Below are 25723 nucleotides of genomic sequence, written 5' to 3'. Positions count from 1 at the left end.
CACGTCAGGCTGAGATTGAATTACAGTAGAACGCTCGAATCGTTCGCAGTTGAATCGAATGGCAGATTAACACGAGAACCAAGGAACCGCTCATAATGAATACCTTCGTTTCATAGATTTCTGTGAAATCTTCTCTATTCTTAAATATAATGGAAAATACAAACATTCCATTACTGTATCTACATCTAAAAGTATTATCACACGATGAAAGTGATTTTTACAATGCAGACGGTGCAACACTTACGTACGTTGATAGCGACGAAGAATACGTAACAGCTGGAAATTCATACTTTGCTTCCAAAGGGTTTCGATCGAATCAGAATGAAACATAAATTACGCTTAAACACGATTCTTGTCGGGTTAATAAATTTTATGGCAAGTATGTAATTGTTTTTCTCGAGGAATCTCTCAATCCTCGTAAAAAGTACCAACGCTGTGCACAATTTTTGTTTATCTACTTTTCCTGCTTATCGAGGAGACTCCTAACGGAAACAGATTATTCTGGAGGAAATGAAAGGAAACAAAAGCTTGACGCGGCCATCGAATAAACCGGCCAAATTTCTTCTATGGTCTGATGAAAAAGTCTCGTGCAGAGATTACTTGACCGAGGATAATTAGAACGTGACACGAAGAGTTCGAGTAAAAAAGTCACTAAACAGGATTACTCTACTATTTCGTTCGTATTTAATGAAGAAATCGAGAACGAAACTGTTCCGCTTTCCGAGAAAATTACCTTTTACTCGAATCCGTAATCGTGAAAGCTTTCGAACATTTTCAGTTCGAGCACGTCGTAACGCAATTCGAACGTCCGATGCAAAGCCTGCATTTTAAACACACTCGGCTCGTTATAGCATTTTCTTAAGACAACGGTGAGTACCCTTTTGCAAAAATAACGCCGCGGATAGCGCGGCTTCGCTAACGAGACTCGCGATGGAAATTCAGACTCGCGAGCTTTTCAGCCGCAATATAAATAAACATATGTTACCACGGGCTGAAAACAAGCATTTTCTCGCAATCTCCGCAGGTAGTTCAGCTTATGAAACGTCAGTCGATGTTGAAACAGCATTGTAAAGACCCGCTGTCTCTGCTTTTAGTTTCGTCGCACGGCGACAGCTCGATACAGAAATTTATACACAGATGTTCTTCTCTACCCGAATAGAATTTCAAAACTGATAATAGTTGACTATAAACGTATTGTATTCTACACTGTCTGCCTCGTTTCCAGTATAAAATCGATTCTTTTAAATTCGTCGTAAATAGCAATGAAAATTATTATTATCGTGTTTATGACTTACAGTCTTCGATGATGTCGCATTGTTTCATGGTTCATTCCTTAACGAGTACAAAATAATTAGAAATTCTCCAAATGTGATCGAATTACAGTGAAACGTACTTACTTATTCGTTAATCTCTAGCTCGATCTCTTAATTATCGGCTTGGCAATTAAGTGGTTGCGGATTCTGTCGATACCATCTAATGACAAAATCCGCAACCGCTTAGTTGCCAAGCCAATAACATTCAAGCGGAACGCAATACAAAGAATCTCTATTCCGCTGTACAACAATATAATTCTTGGATTTATTTGAAATAAAGCAAACAGCCTTAAACGTGCAGCACGACCAAATGTTTTCGCCAACTATTGAAATTGAAATGCGCTATCCGTGTTTGCTCGTATACGTGGTACATAAAACTACAAAGACTGGACGGGCTGTGTTAACGCTGCGAGTACAATTGACGGGCCTGTCATTTCTTTCGTTACGAACCGTTGATTTAATATTAAATAGGCGAACTACAGACAGCTTGTTTTCGAAGGCTCGTTATTGTCAAAGTTGTGTCGACGTTGTGCAATGAAGATATTCGCGTGCAATTAATCTCGATGGTGAAAACGAATTGCACTTTAATCGCGTCGAATTAATTGAAACGAATTGAACTTTAACTGCGTCGAACGTTAACATAAAGTTGCCGGATGAGTTGCAATTTTCGAAGTTTCCATATTATCGCCAGTAATATTACATTCTTTGGCATCTAATTAAGGATTGTTTAACGTGTTTTGCAGGTCAAAGGGAAATTTTTGAACGAGAGGGAATATTTATGAGCTTGTTAGTTTACATAACGCGAAAAATAATGTATAGTACGGATATAGAAAATAATGAAAGAAAGAGTAAACGAGAGGAGATAATGAAAGGCATAGAAAGAACGGTTAGAAATTGTTACGTTAATTTGACAAGATAAAGTAAAAGAATATGACCAAATAATTAATACGTAATTAATAAACTGATAGCTTATTGATTTTTCTATAATTTTTTCTATAATTTTCTAAGAGTAAACGAGAGGAGATAATGAAAGGCATAGAAAGAACGGTTAGAAATTGTTACGTTAATTTGACAAGATAAAGTAAAAGAATATGACCAAATAATTAATACGTAATTAATAAACTGATAGCTTATTGATTTTTCTATAAATAATATTTACAATTTTACGTTTGTATCGATCATATTGTCGCGTATTAAATAGGATTTTGATACTAAATACGACACGATCTTCTTACAACCATTGAAATTTTGCCAATGATTATAACGAACGAACATTATTGAATATACGATGAGTCTATAGAATCGGAAATCATCATTAAATTCCTTGCACAGGCGTTAAATGTACTAGCACACGCGTTAACCAATATAACGTACCTTTTTCCAATTAAGGTCGAACAAAAAGCCTTTATTCAACTAGTAATTTCTCTCGTTTCGTTAGTTACAGTCTCCGTGGCGGACAGGATTTTTTTTTTTTAATAAAACGAATATGCGTGCTGAAAGACTTGGAATCTATATCCGAATGCCTTTGATCTCGCGAACATATTCCGTGCATCCTGCAATTTTCAATCCTTACGCTGGTACGAGCTACAAGATACCATAGCGGTATACGAAAATCAAACGTTTAAACTTACGAAAGTTATCTCTATAATTTCATTTTCTTCTATCCTGAATTCATTTTTTCTTTTTTTTTTTTGCGTAATAAAATATTCTATCTCGCTGGTTCTACAATTACGAAGCAACAACAAACTACGTAGTTAATAATATTCAGGCGCTCAGAGGAATCTTCTACATATGTAAAACATTGCGAAATCTCTTTAACATCGAAGCACGAAAGTCGACATATCGCTATACGATGCAACGTATAAAAATTGAAAGCTTCTCGTTCGTTTTGTAATTACGCGAAGCAGTGCATTTACGAGAGTCTACACTACTGTGTGCCGGCGTAAAAGAAACAGTCGCGTTCGATCGATCTCGACAAAAACCGGTGACCACCAGTGATTTCTATTAGCTGTTCCACGTGTTTTGCAACGGTCGTTGGTTGAACAAACGACGCGATTTGCAACGTTGGCCTTTAATAAATATATGCGCAAAAAAACCAATTAAGCGCATACTGGTTACCGCGATGGAAGCACCCTCGTGTAAAAACTAAGCTTCTTAGAGGGCTAGTCGGCTTTGTTCTACGATTATTGGATTACTTGTGCCGTGTACCACCCATGGCCCAGACCATCCGTATTCATACGTGGCTGATCGTACGTCGAGTTATTCTCCTCGTTTGTTCTTCCACCCACGTGAATGGCGAATATCGTACTATCGAGACGAGACTTCGGTCGCGATTCGGAAATTCATCGACGTTCAGCTGACTGATTTTTCGACTTTCATCGTTTCGGAAACTCTCGCGCGACGATTTATCGATTAATAATTCGATCGTGAATCTTGATGCGTCTATGGGAAACTCGAAGCAGCGAAAATACACGGAATATAATATGCAAAAATATGTAAAATATTCGAAGTAACGTGTTCGTTGTAACGTTAAAAATTGAAAAACTCGAATTAAATTGCAAATGTAAAGATAGCACACGGATGATCGCTTCATATTGGGATTAAATTTGCAACTGAAATTGCAATTCACGTTGAATCGTCTAAGTGGAATACGTAGCATTGAATTCCCTACGTGCAATACGTTACATTGAATTATCTCGCTATAATAGTTCGATGTGCTATAATAGGAATGGATGAAAATTATCTATAGTGAAAGCTCGCTATTGATTGCTTAGAGTAGCAGCCCCTAGGGTTATCTCTCTAACACGTATCTTATGGGACACGATCAATTAGAGACAGTCGTTCACCTGTGACATACATTATCATCGATAGCTCTAACAGAAAAGGCAAAGGATATTTCATATTTTATATGAATTCGACCATACGAATTTGTAATTTCCTTTCTGTTCAAACAGCAGCTGATGATCTAATTAGTTAAAATTTCTTGGAATCTTAGAATCACATTTTACGATAAAGCGTAAGAATCATATTTCACAGAAAATAGCAGCGGACCTCGATTTATGAAACGTACGGAATATAATATCGATCGGTCGATAGAGAGGATTAAACGAATCATCCGCAAATAATTTTCTATTCTAGTTAACTCTCTCAGATAAAATGACAAATAATTTAGATTGCTAGTTATCGGTGATAGTTCCAAGCTGTCTATCGTAATGATAATCTAACACGTGCGCCGGAAGTGGTACCGTTTCATTAATAATATCAATCATACGCTGCAAATTGTCGTCGTCCTTGGTCTACAAGTCGATAATACATTCTAATCGGAAGCTGAAGTACACGCGAACTTCCGTGCATTGCGGTTTCCACGTGCTACAATAACTCTATCCGCTTCTCGATGGGTTGGCCACACAACAGTGTTCCGTTATTAAGTTCGGCGAATTATATTATGAGATCGATAATACACCGTCTGTTATTATGGACTAGATAACGAAGCAATTATATCGTATAGAAGAAAGTAGATTTGATGTTTGAAACGATACACAATTAGCGATATTGCATTGGTCCAGTCGATGGTCGATGCACGTGTACAGGTTGGTTGGTTCACGGACCAGGAAGTTGTTTTCTCGAAATATTGCGAGGAGAATCGCGCGAATCCTTACGTTTTCATGGATAAACAGAAAAGCATTTCAACACTATGACGCTATGTTTAATGATATTTAGTATTTATAAATACTTCATTTCACAATATACAGGGTGTGCAAAAAAGTTGGAAAGGAACTAGTACTCGGAAAAACAAGCAAGAAAATCTGAATAAACATCGATCGAAAAAGCATCAATTTCGGAATTAAGAGACATTTAACGCATAAAAGTAGAACGTATAATAAAACAGTTGCTTCGTTGGATGAGGAAACTGCTGCCAAGAGATAAGAGAAATGCCGGAGGACGTATTGAACATACACCGCAATGGTAATGTTCTTACTGATAAAATATCTTGTAATTTGAAAGCTAGTGGCTTTTGAACCCATGTTGAGACATTTTTGTTGCTCTTAACCAGTATTATGCGCTCCCAAAGTTTCTGTTCAATTTTTCTATACACGATATATATATAGTTTATGATGCATTTATATTTTAAATAATTAATATTCTCTTAAATATCTCCTCTAACTTTTCTAAATCTCTTAGCAAAGGAAAGATTCTTTTCTGTCCTTTCAATTCAATTGAAACTAAATTAAAATAAACTAATATTCACGAATCATGCAAATCGAAATTTCAAAATAAGCGCATTACTTGAGCATTCGCGTTTTCAAGGGAAAGGAACAAGCGATCTGAATGTTAAGAAATTTTCGATACAATTCAACGGCACCGATCTGATATGAAATTCAAATGCGCTTTGTGTAAACGCTCGTATCTGTCGTTATTCGCGTTTTTCCTCAGACAGTTTATTTCTGAATTAGTTGAAGGTATATCTACACATGTCTCGCTACTATTGGAAAATCCAGGTCGATAGCCTTTCTTTTATACTTACTACGTGCTCGTTATTTAGTCATACAGAAGTATAAAAGATTCAATTAGCATTTTAATTTGATCTAATTTTCAGACGCTGCATAGACGAAGATGTTTATTACTTTTGTCGATCTTTTCAAACTTCGTCTAATCTTTTCATGTAGAATTTAGGAGTATTGCGTTTCTATTTCTAACGTTTAAAAGATCTGTAGCTACGACGAAAGTGGAATTTTTTAGCGAATTAAAGGAAACAGTTGTTGAACGAGTATTTGACTTTTAATTATACATATTAGGTTGTCCGGAAAGTCTCTTTCTTTTATGGACACGTCTTTTACAACAACGAATTTTTATAGAAACATGAAACCTAATCTATCGAACGTTGTGATCTTTAGTTTGGTAGAACAAAATGGATCATACGTGATTCGATAAAATAATGTAAAACGAAAAATGTCGTGCATCCATTATTTCCTTATAAAACGAAAGAAACTTTTCGAACGACCCGATACGTATATTTCGATTACATACGTGCATTTATCCATATTATGTCTCAGATATTTTAAATAACAGCGTTGTTAAATTCTAAACAAATTGTTGTGTACATTTTATGCACACTTTATTTCTATTTTTAGCGTCTATGATCTATAAGGTAAAACTATCGATACGTTAAAGAAAGGAGTCTCCAAAGAATGCTGTATTTTTGTACTATATTTATTACATACATATTGTATATTTTAATTTACCAGATAAAGTAAATAATACTTAGATAAATATAACACTAGCATAATGCGTTCTTTGACTATTCATTACGGAACAATAGAAAATTATAATACTGAAATGGAAAGTAAGGAAGCAAAAGGAGGAAGCACAGTAAGATCTTTATTAAGGGGAATATGTAATGTTGAATAACAAGACTGTTATTTAAAATTTAAAACGATTATCTCGCATCTAAGATTCTCTTTGAGGTTGTTCTTCCGTGAATTATACATCTTACACGCACAAAGTGCTAGAAAAAGAGTCAATTCTCGCGTAACCAAGGATATCCTTATATACTAGGATAAGATGTATAAGGAACAAGGCGGTGTTCCGTCAAAGGCTTTCAGCTTGCAAAAAGATACTCTATTATAACAGTAGCTTTCATCTTCGATAAATTAAAAAAGGTAATATCGTGATCAGAGGTAGCTTAATTATTACGGAAAGTTACGAAACTATTTAACCTTCGGAGAGAAAACGAACAAGACCGAATTAAAATTCATTAAATGTATATAAAAAAGGACTAAGTAATATCCAAACGTGTAATCGTATAATTATTTCTGATCTTTTGATCAAAGGAACTTTGAAAAATTAACGAATAATATAAGATAGGTTGGAAGAACCTGCCACAATGAAGCGCGCCATACATTTCTTCTCACCGTACATCATCTTATTATTTCATTTAAATTTTATTATTTTAATAGGAATATTTAATTAGCAAGAAAATAAGAAGAGTTGGGATCATGGAACACAGTGGTACTTGTACATCATCTTATTATTTATTGACTGATTATTTCATTTAAATTTTATTATTTTAATAGGAATATTTAATTAGCAAGAAAATAAGAAGAGTCGGGATCATGGAACACAGTGGTACTTGTTGCAAGGAGTACGATGAATTTATGAGGGATTTATGTTTGAATTTCTGCGAAATAGTTAAAATATTTTACGCGTAAACTAGGCAAGAATTTATGTAACAACCGCGTTATACGGATAACCACGCGAAAGACGCGGTTTCTTATCGGAAGTCTACGACGTTGTCTCGATGGAACTCTACAAGTTTGACAAGTTCGGTGACATTTCGGGAAATAAGATTGCGTTTATGAAGTCTTTGAAGCGTGAACATTCTTTTAAAAAAGAACGTTGATACGTGGAAACACAAAATGCATCTGCATCCAAGTTTTCATTCGCTTTGTGAAACCTTGAAAACACGCTTGCCCCAAGACATGACGGATTTTCAATGTGTATATCGGTTCGTATCTGAAAGAATTCGATTTCTTTGTTCTCGCGAATAAAGTTATCTCGTGATGTTACGTCGTGTAAAATAAATTTGAACGAGACGAATTTTGCTTGGGAATATTTTGTGAATTTGTCAGAACGATCTGAACTTCCAGGAAGATTAAATCGGCTGAATATCTTTTACTAGTTTATTAATCGAGAAACTTTTTGAAAAAACGGCACATGAGTCTATGGGAAATATGTAGACGCCAAGTGTATTTTCTAGTGAAATAGTTAAATTGTTACGAAGTTTCTATTTATTTTGTACAAAAGAAGATAAAATAAAAAGGACAAAGTTGGTTAAAAAACTATTAGTTTGATGTTGGCTCTTTTATAATTAATTACCAATTTGAACGTAGCTAATATTAAAAAAATTGCATAGAACTAAAACTTCCGATGCAATTTTATCTTATAGAACTTTTTCGTAGACAGCTTTTCAATTACTAGATCTATAAAAAGTCATATTTAATAAATTTAATCTTGTTCAAAGTTCAAACTTTTTGCGGTTTAATAGTTTATCGAAGGTTTATTAAATGCTTTGAGAGTTGATCCATGAATATTCGAGAGCTGGTTGAATATATTAAGATATAATAAAACGTTCTTGTACTATTTTCTTAATAGCCGAGAATGATTAAACATATTCTAAGATCGCAAGAGTACTTTAATATCTTAACACGTAGTATTTTCTGAATTTCAAATATTTTCATCGAACAAGCTTTTTTAAGATATATACTCGAGATTTTAAGATATATACATGAAATCTTTTCATCTTCTTTCTGAATAAAAGAATTAACTTAGAACTTCAAGATTTTATTAAAAGAGTTCGATAGAATTCGAAAATATTTATCATATTTCCACATATATACGTAGATACTATCTATATGAAAATTTTACCACGATATATTAAAAATCCTGTAATCAATTTCGTAATACTTACTTTATTACACTAAAATTTCATAGGTAAAATAGCACTTCGAAGATTAATTTATCCATTTTAGTGAACATTTTTAGCGAAGGATTACTTTGCCAAGATATTTAAAAATTCTTTTCATATAGCATCTAAAATATCCATCTAAACTATTAATCCAGCAATTTCATTTAATATTTTCATTAAATGGCTATCTAATTAAGAATACAAGTTAACTAAAATTTCTTATCCTATCATTCACGCAGTTTCCAATACTTCCTCTTCTTACGGACGAATAATTACTACACAGCCAATTTACGTTACTTCCATTACTTGTAGCGCATCCTTTTGTACCCACTAATGGATACTATCGGCCGATGAAAACCAAACTTTCAACGAAAGCGTGTCCAGTGTCTCTTTTACCAAAGTAGTTACAGCAACTTCCTGTAGTGTAACGAAGCACGAACCTAATTATGGTTAATATCTCTATTAACGTCAGGAGGTTCGATCAGATCGTTCGGGTAACATTCGTTTCGCTTTCATGTTCCGGAACTCGCATGTTTTCGTAAACTTCCGCTTATAATACAGACATAGTATCGGACAGATGCCAGCGAAACTGCGATCAAAGTGACAAAATAAATCTCAAGATGGATACCAGATGGACAGTCGTAAAATGATCGAGCTAATTCAGAGCAATTTGATGCTTGATACGATCATTAAAGACAGCGGCTGTATCTCGTTGCGTCGTCACGTTTATCAAAACGTGTAGTTGGGAAAAGCTCGTAATCTTGTTTCATCTATGTCAAATCTCTTTAAACTTCGATCTTCTGTTGTCCAATTTTTCGTAAGTTTCTAAATATTTAATTTCGAGTTTTCCTTAGTCACACGCCCAATAAAGAGATAAAGCATTCGATGAAATCATTCAGTTTTTCCTCTTGTCTATAGCATACATCGTTATATCTCCGTCGTATCTTGTTGTTTTAGAACAACAGTCAATCGCGATAGAAAAGGTATTTCCTCTTAACGAGTCGATCTTTTTCTTCGATTTTCTGCGAATATCTTGAGAAATATTCTATTCGCTAGATTTTTACAGAGCCAATAAAACAAGGAGGATATCATGGCCGATACGACAGAATGAAATAACGCGGCGAAAATATAATTTTGGATCGTTCGAATTAAGATACCAATTTTCATACTGCAATTTATTCTTCGACGTTCATTTCTTCTTCTAACGCAGGTGCTTCCAGGGATAGTTAAGATCGTTTGATATCAACTTGCTTCGCATACGAACGTCACCACCGTCTCATGGAACGTTCTATTCGCTTCGAGGAGGTATTCCAATTTCGTAGAATCGTTGTCTAATTTCCATTGTTGAATCTATTTTTGCAAGTAAATTACATCGTCTTCCAGCCAAACGTTTATCGTTACTTCACAGAGTTACTTTACAGAGAAATAAGGAATTTCGAAGCAATCCTCGTACCGCCCTAGAAAATGGCTTTTTAAAGTAATTTCGAAGAACGAGAAACAGAAATATACCGGTAACAACACGGGATGTGACTTTAACTTCATTACCAACTTAAGTATTCGTTGCTTAAACGGACTGTAATTTGCTTCGACAACTGAGATATACATTGTCCTTGGTAATAAGACGATGGGAATTCGTTCAAGTGTCAAAGTAAAACAGTAGCCTGGAGGGAAATAAATTGAAGAACGGTTTTGCTCATTGGAAACAACAGAATTTCATACGCGGTATTTCTACAATATTAGACGCAAGGCTCGTGCCCGAGAATTTCCATAAAGATACGTAGGGCTCTGTTGTATTGAGCAATCTCAATTTATTTTTGTATTTACAGAGGAACACGTCTGACGTTTATTCCCGGTATCCTTATCCACTGAAACAGAATCCTCGATACATTTATAAATGGACGTTGAATAACGTACGATCTGTATCTTCGATTATAATATATTAATATACATACTGTTACTAACGGCGATCTTTGAAACTTTTCCATTGTTATGCAACGTCTTCGATTCGATGTTTTTCAACGAGAGTCATTAGGATTTGCAGAATGTCAGTTAGAAGAGATTTGAAAAATTCAAGACCGTGGATTTTTTGTTTTCATTAGGGAAAATTAATGGAGAAAAAGATAGCAAGCTGTTGTCATCGATGATAACGTTTTAAGAAATGTTAGGAAAAAAGAGGCGCGAAAAATGGCAAGAGAAACGACGTTTCAAATGGAAGTCGTCCATCCTGCTATTATCCATCACTTGGTTCAAATAGGAAAAATGAAAGAAGTAGACAAATGGATCGTGCACGGGTTCGATAATACGGCGAACCTTAGAAATATGGAAATAACCATCTTCGTTCGAAGAAATAAACAGGATACATTTTTATTTGTGACGGATTTGACGGATCCCGTACGAAAATCGAGAACGTCGGAGGATAGAAAGCCTGGATAAAGATGAAACACGCAGTATGTGTCGAAATCACTGCTTTCTTCTATTTGGATAGTCATCTGCATAGATTATCCATTATAATTTTCTACAACGTGTGAGTACAGTTGGACCAAAAGTTTGCTGTGAATTAATAGATAAAATTCATAGGTGAAATTAACTGAAGATTTATGCATATACATATATCATATGGAGATCGTGGTTGAAAAATATGAATCGTATTTTTTATTTTTCGTACAAGAGCAGCTTTGAAATTCGATATATTGTCAACGTCATTTTAGAATTGCACGTCAACCGTATGGTTATTAACGACAAGAACAGATCATTTCGTCTATTGTTTTGGTTCCTGTAATGGATCGAAGCGGATTACGAATATTTCGACCTATTGTATAATAATTTTTTAATAATTTAAAATCCATGTATTAAAAACAACATTTCTCGTAAGAAAACTCGTTTCTTTCCGAGTGTACTTTTCAGTCCATTTTTATTTACATTTCAAACACTCGATAATCTCGAAGTGACTATAACTATTCGATCAACAAACACGACGTGAAACAAGATCTTCCGAATAAATCTGCGACGATTTCCCCCATTTCCTATAGCTGTTTCTCAATTTTTCTTACAAGAAGCTCTAAATTTCCTCCTAATCAAATTACATTCTGATATTCGATATTCTATCCCTGGGGACGAGTTTTCTTAAACTTTCTGATCCTGCGTCCCCCTTACTTTATACGCGATCTATTCCGAAACTTACACACGTAGTCAAACAAAATATACAGAATGTCGTATGGCGTAATCGCTCGTAATCGTAATCGATCTAATCAATTTATGGCAATTCCACTTGAACGAAATTCCACTTACGAGCAGAGGTGAATCGCGAGGTTCGACGATGACGAGTAGACGGGAATAAAGCTCCTTGCTACAATGCTATCCGCGGTGCTGAGCGTTAACGACTATTAAGCATCTAATAGTTTGTACGAAGTAGCTCGCTTTACATAGCGATCTGGTAACGAGTGTTTCCGCTCTTATCTTGGCCACGTCGCGTCGTTCGTTGAAACTTTACCTTTAGTCCGATTCGCTTTATGTTCGAAATTCTCTGGCAGTGTATTTCCCTAGATTTATAGCGGACCGTTGTTGCGCGTAGCTGAAATTCTGCTGAAAGCTCGCCTCTAATTACGAACGAAGGTCGAGATATAGTGATATATCTGACTAGTGTTTCACTGTTACTTGTGAATAGTAAATTGCCATTTGTCGTGTAACGCAGTGGTGTTTAGCAATACGTGAAATCGTGCGGTGAATAATAGTTTGGTGTACTAAACCCTTAACGTCTGTGTGAGGCGAGCACAGCCAACCAACTATTTTTCTACTACGTATAAAACTTCGTTTTTCCGTATTTCAGTTGCTTATTTTCTTTAACTCTACGAAACAAAAGATAGAGAAAATCTATGGAATTGTATAGGATAAGCATCGATCGAGTGTTTTGGCACTAAAATTTAAGAAATGTTGAAAACTATAGTCAGCCAGAAATCACTTTGGTCTGTGAACGACTCATTTATACAAACGCTTGTTTCTTGTCATTTTCTCAGATAAAGTTTAATTTATTGTAATTTATATATTCCTTTTAAATGACGTCTTGCGTTAATTAATAACACATTAATTTTGTGTCGATGTACAACATTGTTTAATACACGTGTCTATAAAAGAAATCATAGTCCTTACCGTACTACGATAAAATCTTACGCTTCCGTTACCTTTGGTGAGAAAATAATTTTCTTCGTAAGAAAAAATCGATAATTTTCTCTAGGTTTCCTTCCTTGGCTACCTAGCTGGCGCCAGTATTCCTATCAAAGTTTCTGTGCTTGAAGAGTCTCGACAGTAGTTCATGTCGGTAAATTATCAGCTGCTGGACGTCTGACCATGTCTTACCGCTTCTACTAACGTTGCACATTCCTTCGATATTTGCATTACATGGAAGCAAATGTCGAAAGAAATTTGAAAAAATCGCCATCAATGATGATCTATACCGCTATTTACGTTGGGAAAATATTAGAAAAATTCAACGATTACAAAAATTAAGTTGCACCAGCAAAAGATTTGTATAACATTCTGTGCTTAATTCGATGTCATAAACATCGTGAAATATGTAGATAAATATGTTATTTCTTATAAATATTTCCTATGGATATCCCGTTCGTTTTAGTTATTTTAATCTACAGTCGGAAAAATAAAAAGTTACGCGCGTACCAATTTGATAAAACTCTTAATTTCAGAATAGCACAGAATATTATTGCTGCTAATTACGTTTGGGAAATGACGTGGATAGAGATGAAGCGGTGGCGAACGAGACCAAATCAAACGTGAAAATCGTTCAAGGGGGAAATATGAAAGGCGCCAATAGTCGTGGAGAAATTTTAATAAAAGTCACATCGACCATCAACGACGAGTCTCATTTACGGGCTCCGAAGTTTTGAAGTATTCGCCTCGGCTTTTCTTTACAAAACCTTGGCGAACACCAAGGCTGCAATAATCAGATTCTTGAGAGGGTTCCTGTCACCACTCAAGGAATAACCACCTACGTACACAAAGAAGGAACAACCTCAGCCTACATCTCGTTGCACGTCCAATAATATTGCTTCAAAGTAGCTTTTACTATCGCCTTTGTAAATTTCAAGCTCGAACAAATTATAAAGTATAATTCTCGCATGAAATAATCACGTATTATGTACATTATCAGTACATTTGTTACCAGCCATGATTTAACTTTAAGCTTAAAAGATGGGAGATTTCTGACAGTTATCGTTTATAATAAAAATATATTTAAATAAATGAAGATATATTATTAAATATATTGTACGAGAAAACGTGAAAGGCTTTTTGCTTATTCGTTGTAGCAATATTCGAATAACTCAATAACCAAAGCATCGAACACTATGATAGTTCACTTAGCAATACTAAATATCATTTGGTGCATCATGTGACTTACACAATTTGCTTATCCAGTTGATAATGCACATGGTACGTGAGTGTACGCGATATTCGCCATACTAATTGCACATGGATACATAAACCTCTGCAATATCAAACTCTACCCATTTGCATCGAATATAATGGTGCATAGCGTATGTTATGGCGCGTATACGCGAGAGAGCGGTGCGTATCTGCCAAGGGGCATACTAGGAAAGTCATATACGTTTGTTTGCGTATTGTAGATCAAATGTACCAGTATCGTGGAACGTATCACGTTGCGATATCACGAATCGCGAATGTACGGAAGTACGAGAGCTTGTACAGCTTTCAATAGCATTAATAACGCGTCGTGTTGCAAGATTCACCAATGTATCTATCTTACAGGATGAGTCCTTTCTTCAACAGAAAACGTAGTAGATTCGAATGTTCGAGATGGTTTAAGATCGTTTGAAGAATTCAGATGATTGAAGAATATGATATTATTAGATAGAAGTTTCAGTTTCTTCAGGATTCGAATTTTCATTTGTAATAACACGAATTTTATTTCACGTTAAGAATATTTGCGATAATAATATTAAAATTTCATTTCCATTGTCAGGCGATAAGTATAAGAAAAAGTTCTCACAACGTTATAAATTATAATTACAGGGAAAATTAGCTTAGATTCTAACCGACAACTTCTCTTCATAACTAACTATTCTTAAAAAAAAAAAGATTATAAATTAAATGAAAGTACGGTGAGAAATGTGAATAAAAATGACGGAAGAACAATTATTCGTAAGAGGTTGATAATTTTCTTACTTCATCCGCTGGTTTCCTTAAGCAATTAATCTTTTCCATTATGTAAGTACACTTCGGTTTAAAGTAATTAGTCACTACGATGATAATTGATACTTTTTTGATAATCTGAAATTATCTTCGAACAATGTCCGTGCAAATAAGATTAAGATTGGGAAAGAAACGCACGAAATCCTAGAAAAAGAACAAAAGCGGAACAATCTGCTGGTAACAAGCCGCTTTATAGCTCTTCGAGGAATTACGTGATGTTTATTGCCATTCATTTCCATGCCTTTTCCTCGTTCTGCTTCTTATCTTATTAGCGTCGTCATTCCTTAACGAACGAGAACGAAAAGAAGGAAAAATTACTATGTAAACAACAAGGGCTTAATGGATTTCATCGTCTCGGAGATGAGGAAACTTCAAGTGCAATTAACGTGTTATCGTGAGAGATCCTTTAAGTTTTTCCAAGTACGTTGCACCGCGTACGTTTCCTCGATAAGTCATTTTACTGATTTCCCAATCTTTCTCACGGACTTTATAATCATTTTTCATTGGTACACGCAGTTTTCGGGAACAGTTTTTCGTTACCATTAAGAAATTTATTTTGCAACTTAAATTGTTCGTTTTCGAAAATGACAGTAACAAGTATCAATAAGTTACAGATGCGTCAACGATATTTGCATTTTTAGTTTAGTTTAAACTTGCTACTTTTATTTCTTTCTTAAATGAAAGGATTATGTGTTTTGTGGCTGTGGCAGATCGTTACTCTCATCTAATTTTTCATCTAATAAAAATATTTAACCACGCTTTTCTTCGTCTTCATTTCATATTCCATTTTACATTATAAATTGCAAAATCATCAATTTACTACAAGAATTCGTCATTTTCTGGATAATGTACGAAATATAAAGTTGTCGCGCTTTGTAATATGTAACTGTTTGTAGGACTACGGTTCGTTTGCAGAGGAAACAACGTAGGTACACGTCGTTTGCGGGTGTTTTGGAAAAGCAAACAGGATCACGGCTCGGTTGTAGAAATTTTATCGCATTTCGTTGTTGAAATGTTGTTTGCGTGGTGATTGCGTATATGTAGGATAGAATCGTGTTTCGATGGAGTAAATATCGCAATTGGTAGTTACCGCGGTTGTTATTGACTGAAGCGATTATTTTAATAACCGCAGGCTTGTTATATGTTCAGAGAGATTTTATTTCGTTCTATATTATACACACACCTTCGCGAATTGTTTTTTCCGAGCTACAAAAATACTAATATTTTTGATAGGGAGAGAAATTAAGAGAATCGCAATTAAAAAAACTGAAAGACCAGAATTTCAGTAGATATTTGTTTCGAGTATTACAAAGATTACTCTAACAATAAGTACTTTGAACGTTTCAAATATTTTTACTCATTATGTGCATTTTTGTATTTTTAAATCTCCTATAAACGCACAAGCAACTGCGATCTAGCTATGGGAGTTTCGCGAAAGACTTATTTGTTAAAATCCTTTCGTTTGTAAAGAAGAAACGTTACCATTAAATCGTAGATTCGTTCGAAGTAAACTATCACGCGAACAGCCAATTTCAGCTGCATCCTTTGTGCTCTGAGTAAGTAGTTAACACAACCATCTTACACAGCTTCCACTTTAATGTCTTTCAACGCGATAATAGATGTTTGCTTTTTATCTCTTCTATCTTTATACTTCCACACTGATTTTCTTGCGCGTATAATCATTACAAAATTTTTTAACCGAGACAAGCTTCAACCGCCAATTATCTCGAAACAATGGGAATAAGAACGAGAAAAGAACTCACGGAACCGAAATGAAACGAAGAAGACCGGTAATTCTTCGCGATATCATTAATACGTTATCGATTAGATGGAAGAAGAACGCTGGACGCAATTGTTTTTGCGCGCTACAATTCCTCAGGTTGTGCCAGTTTTCTTCGCGAAAGACGGAAGGAAAGTCACGTGGAAAATGCAGACAAACTGAATGCGCGTCGATAAGTAACAAAGACAGCCAGAGTGTAATAAGTACAGCGTTTGTTCGCTGTGTTTGGCACTTGTCCGAATCGAGGAACAACTAGATACGTATGAGTGCAATATGGGTTTCTTGGATGACCCAACTACGGTATTTTCATCTTCTAATGAATTTATTCATGCTTAGGGAGCATTGCTTGAGAAATAGCTTTTAAGAGAAACATTGAGATCTGGCATTGCCGGAAGTTCTGTGTTTAAAAATTTATCCGAAAAGAACTTCTCTTCCTTTCGTACATTAATTTTTAATCTCAAAAGTTATCTTGTTTAGACTGTGAATAGGATCTGACTTATCGTTAAATTTAGACGAATATTGTATTATATATTTTTTAAAATTCCGCGGAACTTGAAAATTTCAGATTTTAAATGATAAATTGTTACGTCTGTCGTTGGTCTGTACTTACAGGTGGGGGCGTATATAGAAATAATTTCTTACGATCTCTAGTAATAGAAATAATGTCATTACACTTTGACCATGTTTAAAATATCGCCACTACTAAGATAGTCAATAAGGTATTCATACCTGAAATGTTAAGTGAAAGAACGTGTGCCAAGAAAAGTTGGCTTTATGTCGTGTACCAGTCTACTTCAGGTCATATGATTTCTGTGTGTAACAGAACGCGAGCCTCGCGTTATCTCCATATTTCATGATTTCATGGGATAATTTTGACTTTTATTATAGCACGTGTTTTGAACAAGGCGAGAAAAGAGCCATTCAAATTCCAAATATTCATGAAAATTTAAAACGCCAAGTCAAAGGTCCTGGAGCTGCTCCTCCTTTCAAAGCTCTTCTATGTAAATCCTCTGGTCGCGTAAACGAACTGAAGAAGGAACTTATAGGTCACACGAAATGTCAGCTACTCATCGTGCATATTGTGGAATCTGTGAGATTTGTTTTTTGCGACGATCAGTTTGGTCGAATAATTTTTGCTACTTTCAATTAAGACATAGGGTAGGCTTTTCACCGAAACTGTAGATTATTTGCATCGCTATGAAAATATCCGATGCAAGTTTTATACTGGCCACGTTGATTTTTGCGTTTGTTTTTTAATCTTTGTCTTTTGTATTTTATTATTTCACCGTTTATGAATTATCCGTCGTGATTTGTCCGATTAGCGGAAGTATCTTGATGAAAACAATTTAATAACTGCTTGCTTGTCGGTTTTTCAGGGAAACGGAAACGATTTAATAAATCTGATGCATTTTTGAACGAATAATAAAACTACAATTAAGCTCAAATTAGAAAGCGCGTTTCTCTCGTTTCAACGGTTCCGTATTTCAGACGCAAAAAAATGAAAAAGAAAGAGAACTTAATACCGCAATGGAGCGTAGAAATATATCGTGTAATATATGAAATATAGATACTGTGAAAACTGACGAATTAAAATTTAAACACGAGCTTCTCAAATTAATGAATTGTGGTTTTTAATAATGTCCCAATTTCATTGAAATTTTACTTTCTAATTTATGAAGTTGATTAATATGGCTTGCGTGCGTGCCGTATATTAACAAGCAGTCGTTTAATATTCCATCTACCAATAAACATAAAAAATGGAAAAATGTAATCCTACAATAAAGGCAATATTATACGAAGCTCGCGACTATCTTATGCAAATTAATTTTTACAAATTTATTCGCCGATTCTTTCGCAGGATTTAAGTCTCCTTGAACCAACAGATGGTCTGGTTCGAATGTTTGTACGAAACGGAATATCTTAAAATTTCTTTTTCTTAAACCTAAACGTTCAACTGCCAAACGAGAAATTTCACCGCAGTGCAACATCGTGCAATATACCTCGCAAGGGTTAGGAGTACAATGCACTCCACTCTGTTTGACCTAAATTCGCGACTTCGAACGAAAGCGTAAATATGCTGCTCAAAAATAATTAGACGAGCATTCGGCAAGCACTTCGATGATTACTCGGCTAACGATCTACCATACTTGAAATATGAGAATGATATCTAAACGAAGGTTAAATAAATATTATAACGAATACTTTGCTTGCAATATTTTATACACTTTCGTATATTACGCGCATTGTGTATAATATAATAGCATAACGGTTTAAAGAAATAAGGAACAGAAATTTGTATTTTCTATGCGTCATGTTCAATATTCGTTAAAGATTATACGAATTGAAACACTCGTACTCTTGCACATTCATCTTTCGTAGAATTACTTTACGCGGCTGAAATATTGTACAAACATCAACAGACGTAATTCCACCAGTACAACTGCAATCCCAATTCTAATTAACATCCAAGTCTCCAAATAACTCATTCCCTTCTTCTCTGAATCCTTTCAATGTACGAAGCGTAGCCGTACAATCTCTGTAAATATCTACCGACGGACGACCATCGACATTCGTTGTGAAATTATCGCGTCCGTGGATTAAGTAAGAAGAAAGAAAGAAAAAAAGAAATAGAAAAATGGGAAAGGAAAAAGTAAAGGGGCGAAGGAAGAAGAACGAAACGGTGACAGTGGACGAAACGAAACGAAACGAAACGAACTGGCGCGATACGACGTCCCCGTTGTGGTCGACCCTTAGCCTCGTTGCGGCTTCGAGTCTCCCAACCTCCGGGGTGTAATTTAATTCAAGGGTCGGATGAGTGAAGATAGATATAGGTGCACGAAAATGAGTATACCGAGTGGGCTGAGAAAGGGGATGCTGGAGATTGAGACGTGGTTGAATCTCAATAGTGAACTAGGGACTAAGCAGTAGGAATAAACTTTTAGATGCATAAAATCTCTTTTCTCAAATTACTTTAGAACGACCGGTCTTTCTTGTTCCAATTTCTTTAAATTTCTTTTTTCCATTTATTTTCCATGTACTTATATATATATATATGTACAAATTTGTCACGTTACTTCCAAAGCAAACATTACACACATGTAAATTTTCTTACTCGGAACACGTTAATTTTGTATCAGAATGTCTGATTCCGTGTTATTTCAGTTATTTGAAAATTGTTTGGTAGAATTTAAATGAGAAAATAATGGGGGCTCGCGTGTAATAATTCGTCGCATTGCTGCAACTCTTGAAAATACTTTGAATTTTCGCTATCGATCGCGAGCTTTGCTCTGTAAATACAAAATTCTGTCGATTAATTGTTAATTTAATAACCTTGTTTAACTATAGATTATGTGATAAAAAAAATACAGAATATGTACAGTTACTAGTTATCGACACATAACATTTGCTTGCGATTCCAATAAACTGAAATAATTGAAGTAATCGAACCACCATGACCAGAATGTAGCGTATTTTGTGGCACCATAAATAGCCATCGTAGAAAATCGAAGGTAAATAGGAACACCGTTAGGAGAATTTCATCGTCCCTGATGCAATCAAGGAAATTTGATCGGTTCAAGGATCGCTTGGGTGTGCAGTTTTTCCAAAGTTTACCAGGAAACATACCTCATGCGGGGTGTCGATTGAACTATTGGTAAAACGAGTAGCCAACAACCGTTTCCAACCAGAAAGTTTCGAGGTTCAGGCTTTCGGGTTAAAGCGTGCCACTTTAAGTTTAACCAAACTAGCAAGTTCTGTTCGAGAACTTCTAGCAAATTTGTCTTTCTTTCTTATATCGATCGATGTTTTATTCATGACGAACCGTCAATCGGAATAGCGTTTCACAAATACTGAAAGATTTCATAGACGGAAGATGAAATTGGTAATTAGAAGAAAAGCAGATTAAGAGGCAAATACAGGCGGTATTTTATATTTGAGAGGTATACATTAACATAATTAACGAGCATTAATTCGTATACGATAGATTTTAGATGGACGAATAATACATTTGTTTAATAATTGAGAGTTAACGTAACTGTTGCAATCGACTATTACATTTAATCGTTTATTTATTTTGAAATAACGAATCTACGTGTAATTTATAAGAAAACGAATTTATTGATTATACAACGGTACTCGTAAATACGTAGACACAGATTTATGCATTTGTATGAACAATACGTATGAGTTACTAAATGATACGAATAGACGATAAACTAACGATCAGAAATGATATTTGCTATTTTCCTGTGAAATCAACGGATTGTATCGGGTTGTTCGAAAAATTCACAGCGTGTTTAAGGGAGTTAAACTGTCTTCAGAAAGATATGATTAAATAAAATGCTAAATTATGATGTTTATCGTACATTAGGAGAAACTACTGACAAACATCCCGTTAATTATAAAGATTTTGCTGTTGACCTTGTTCAATTTCATTCGTACTGAACGTATCAAATTTATCGTTTATTTTAGAATTTTCGAAGAAATTCAAGTAAAATGTAGTCGAAGGGAAAAAGAACAAAAAGCTTTAGGAAAAAGAGAATTTGAAATTGAATTGAATTTGAAAAAGAAATCGAAAGGGACGATGCATGTATATTACTCGATGCAATATTAAACTCTTGAATTTCGCTTTTCGAACAATTTAATTTCTGTTTTTATCGATGATCGAGAATTTCGATTCGAAGAATGGTACGCGAGTGAAAATGTTAATAAACATTACTCGTCTTGCCAAAACGAGATAGTTATTTATCGGAATACTGAAATGAAAAATTAAGACAGGAAGTTCGCTCGAAACCGTAAGTTAATTAAAGGCAGAGTTGTTGCCTGAATTTCAACGCTTTCGAATGGCACAAATAACTGGGCATACGACAAACGAGTTTATTTTGCGAGGCGTGAGTTCAGACGTGCTTTCAAACTTTAAACAAAGCATATCAAACGATCTTCGGAGCTAGTCGAAATTTAGAGTGAAATTGAATACTAATATAATTAATAGGATTTAATAAAAAACAATACACTGGTTATATATTTCGTAATTGTATAACATTGTTTTATTTACAAAAATGTGTCTATAAACAAATATCTCAATATAATTTATACAGATAACGCAGTTGTCTGGCATGGAATTAAATTTTTATTAAATCAGCATCATCTGTTTTACCTCAAATAAGGTATGTAAATCGCATCGATCGATTCCACCGAGAGTTTCCCTTCGCGATTTCATTCTGTTTCTGGTCGCATGGCGTAATATTCGCCTTTTAATACCAGAAACATGAATGAATTCTGGAGTGGTTTCTACCTCGCTTTTTCCTCTTGTACTTCACCTACTAAATTGCTAACGATCCAATCTCAGATAATAGCTCGTTTCTTCGTTTCCCATTAGCAAAGTAGGCACAACACGCTGTTATGCTTAACTTTTTAATATACGTGAACATGCAGGTACACACTCTTATACTCGTATAGAAATATAGTATAAATACTTGAATACACGATAATTATTTCGATGTAGGAACACGGATCAATTTATATTTATATCTTTAAAATTAAAATTAGCCTTTAGCTGACATCACAAAAATATTTTTAGCGATTTATACCATTTTATAATTTAAAATTCTGTTCTTAAAGAAGCTAATACCGATATAATATAATCGCGTTAGTGTATATTTCCATAGGCGAATTAAATATTAAATAATTATTAAGGATAACGCAGTTTGGATTTGTTCGGGACGCATTGCATTCGGAGAACGAAGCCTATAGAAAGAGTGTTTCACTTGCTTTCAAGAAAACTCGAGGAAATAAGAATATCAAACTTCGAACAAACGAATGCTAGGAGCTAAGAGAAGCCATCGCCGTAAACCGTTTCTCCTTTTCTATCATGTTCGCGATAAGCTACAAACATTTTATTCAATCGTGGGATTTGTTACGATGTCATTAGCAGAAGAGGTTCGGGATTCTTGATATCCAGGGTTTCTCATTTACCATACACCTGTGCCCTTGTGCACGAAGATTTCAAGATTTCACACTACGGAATTCCTGCATTCAGAATTCAAGACCGAAGAATTCCAAAATCTCGTACTCGGAACTCCAGACTACAGGATATTAAGATCCCAGATTTCAGTAGAGCGCAAGATCGCAAATTCCAAATTCAAAAATTCGAAGATTTCACCCTAGGGAATCTTTGGATTTGGGATAGAAGACTAGAAACCTTCAACGTACGAAATTTAGGACCTCTAACAGGATACCGCGAGTCCAAATGCAAAAGTTCATAGCCTGTGTATCAAAATCTTCTATACTTGCGATAATTATACTTGAATGCACGTTTCGTGATCCATGACGCGGAATTTAGTATTTAGCGTTAGACGATGCGAAGGCTGGCGGCCAATTTGACGTACATACATGATATATCTTCTAATTTATCTCGAATACCCTTCAAAGGGGCTGTAGAATTCCAGCTTTCACAGCTCGGTGGTGACCTAATTTGAGGTTAATAACTCTATAATTGTAGAATTCAGAGATCGACAGTTGTACGGTTAGTCTGAACATATTGTACGTCTCAGAGTTCAGGAATTCTAGCACCTAGTGGTGGCCATTGATCAATTTTGCGGCTCGAGAACCCTAAAGATCTACATCATAGTTGCAGGAGCAGGTGTAGATTCCTGTATATCACAGGATACGTGGTTAACGTTAGCCCTTGTCTCATGATTTTCGAATCAGGATGATCGAGCTTTAAGAAAGTTCCAGTCGCGTCTTATGGCCCTAGAGACGTAAAGTTTCTATTCTCCCAGTCCAACAACGAACTTTCATCGGGTGTTCTATTGTTCGGTTTCTCGTTATTAAGAATTATTTATTCATCTTTCAATTAATACTTAACCCACTGACATAGCAATTTCTTCGCATTAAACGTTCTTGCGCATACGTAAATGGATAGTAGTAGGCTTTGTCGAAATTTTTATTCAGACTGGTTTAAGATTCAAGCTATGTTTCTTAAGTCGAAATTCTCGAAATCGGTCGGCGATATGGTTCAGACACGATTCGCCAAGCTGTCGACTAAACCCGTATTGTTCGACAATTTCCAAGGAAACCGATGTTCCGTGAGCTGTAAGAGCTACGCTCCGCCGGTCTTAGGAGCTTTTCCACCTTATCGGTTTGCCACCCTTTTCATTGTCGTTCTCGGCTTGTCTACAAGGTAACGCGCGTTACCTCGTCGATCACGTAAAAACAGAAGCTTCAACATCTTTACGATCCTTCGATGCTCCATCGTTATAGCGTTTACGCGTTGATCGTCACAGCGATTCGAGTTAGTAAATTTTTTACAACGACTAATACAGGATGAATTTCTTGGATTAAAAAAATGTTCAACAATGCCAATGATTTAGATTATTTATACAGATTATGAGAGAAAAATTGTGCAAATATATACGATAGAATATTTTGCACGAATTAAATGTTATACTATAATACATTTCAAGCTATCGCGGCTGCCAGGACAAGATATATATATATATATAAAATCGATATAACAGTTAACGTATTAACTGAAGTTCGATGTTGAAATTGTGCAAACATATTTCTCAATGTTGGTAAAATTGATGAATTATAACTTTTGGATCTCCCTTCGTGCAATGTCCACGCAGCCTCAAAGTGTAAATTCGCGATTAATCTGATGCAGCCAGGCGAATAAATTTCTAACGCGGTTTGAAGAGATAGCCTGCGGTTATATGATTTTGTTTGGTATTTCGAGAGCAGCATAAATCGAGAGAATGCAACGTTTAGCAATGCTAGTTTCGATATATTTGGATGAATTTAACGGGAATATATACGATCAAGTAATACTCAAAGAAAATTATTCTAATTATCTCGCATTATAAAAATTTCAACATCTGCGCACATACGATCTAACCACATACGATCTTATTCAAATTTTCATAAATCTATTACAAACTAAAACTAAATTTTCCACATCGTTCGACCTTAATCTCCGAAAACAACAGTAAGAGAATTTCTTCGTAACTGCTATTTGAATTTAAAATTCGTCAAGCCGTTTCAAAACTTAGTCTAAACTTCTTAGCTTAAATTGTCTTCCCTTTTTGGGAATATTTTTCAGCTGCGAGGAAGGTTATTTCCGATCACAGCGTTTCGAGGCGCCGAGAATCGGTTGGCGCTCTTTATCCGTTCTGCAACCGCACGCGGTTCACCGTGCCAGCGATACTGAAATTTAGTATAGGCGAGTCGCTTAAGTGGCGCGTTTCGTGCGCTGACGGATCGATAGCCCCGAAGATGGAAGATATGCAAAGCGTCGTTCACAATGAAACTACGCCGGAAGGGTGCATATTCCGACCACGGAAATCGCGTATTACGCGACACTGCTTGAAAAAGATAACTACAGAACCGGGATAGACCGACTCTGTGCAATGACGAATGGATCGCGAACAAGTTTATTTATTTACATATAAATTTAGATGCACGGGACGTACATAATACACGAAATGTTTATGATATGTAAAAGTATACAAAATATCCAAAAAAATCAACCGTTACAGTAAAATTCCATTTATGTGAGTCTGGTGGGGATCAAGTAGTTCATTTAATTGCAGTTCATATAATAGGAGTTCACGTCCAGATAAGTGGATTTAATCGGCGGAAATTCGTTTAACCAGGCACTAACCAAAATTTCGTTCAACTAAATGGAGTTCGTATAAAGGCAGTTCTATTGTGCGATATTTATAGCGAAACGAAATAAATCTGTACTTGGTTGTTTCATAAAAAATATGAATTTGCGGAAATGTTCCTGGTCTACTCGTAGTACACAGGTTTGACTATCGCGTGGGAGATTCGAAGTTGAATCTTAAAATATCGAAGCTTAGCTAACCTAATTCACTCTATTTTACGGTGTACTATAAAATTGGAAATTCGTTTAAAAACTAGCAGAGTATACGTGCGTGTGAAATT

The 25723-nt window shown here is 35.3% G+C and overlaps 1 protein-coding gene and 1 long non-coding RNA gene across 6 annotated transcripts in view; one reads left to right on the top strand and one right to left on the bottom strand.

The window, feature by feature from the left end:
• LOC100643404 (calcium/calmodulin-dependent 3',5'-cyclic nucleotide phosphodiesterase 1) overlaps window positions 1–25723 on the top strand; it is a 217247-nt gene that overhangs the window by 25768 nt on the left and 165756 nt on the right. The window lies entirely within an intron of this gene.
• Window positions 8681–12322, bottom strand: LOC125385321. Of its 2 annotated transcripts, XR_007224422.1 has the most exons (4): window positions 12067–12322; window positions 10731–11328; window positions 10324–10643; window positions 8681–10235 (listed from the first exon to the last, which is right to left on the bottom strand). It is a non-coding gene; the product is annotated as an uncharacterized LOC125385321 (long non-coding RNA). The 2 variants fall into 2 exon arrangements; XR_007224421.1 differs by having other exon boundaries at window positions 10731–12322.

The sequence above is a fragment of the Bombus terrestris genome, chromosome 6 (genome assembly GCF_910591885.1).
Source record: "Bombus terrestris chromosome 6, iyBomTerr1.2, whole genome shotgun sequence".
NCBI lineage: Eukaryota > Metazoa > Arthropoda > Insecta > Hymenoptera > Apidae > Bombus > Bombus terrestris.
The sequence above is the reverse complement of the archived record's forward strand: the minus strand, read 5'-3'. Positions and strand labels throughout refer to the sequence as shown.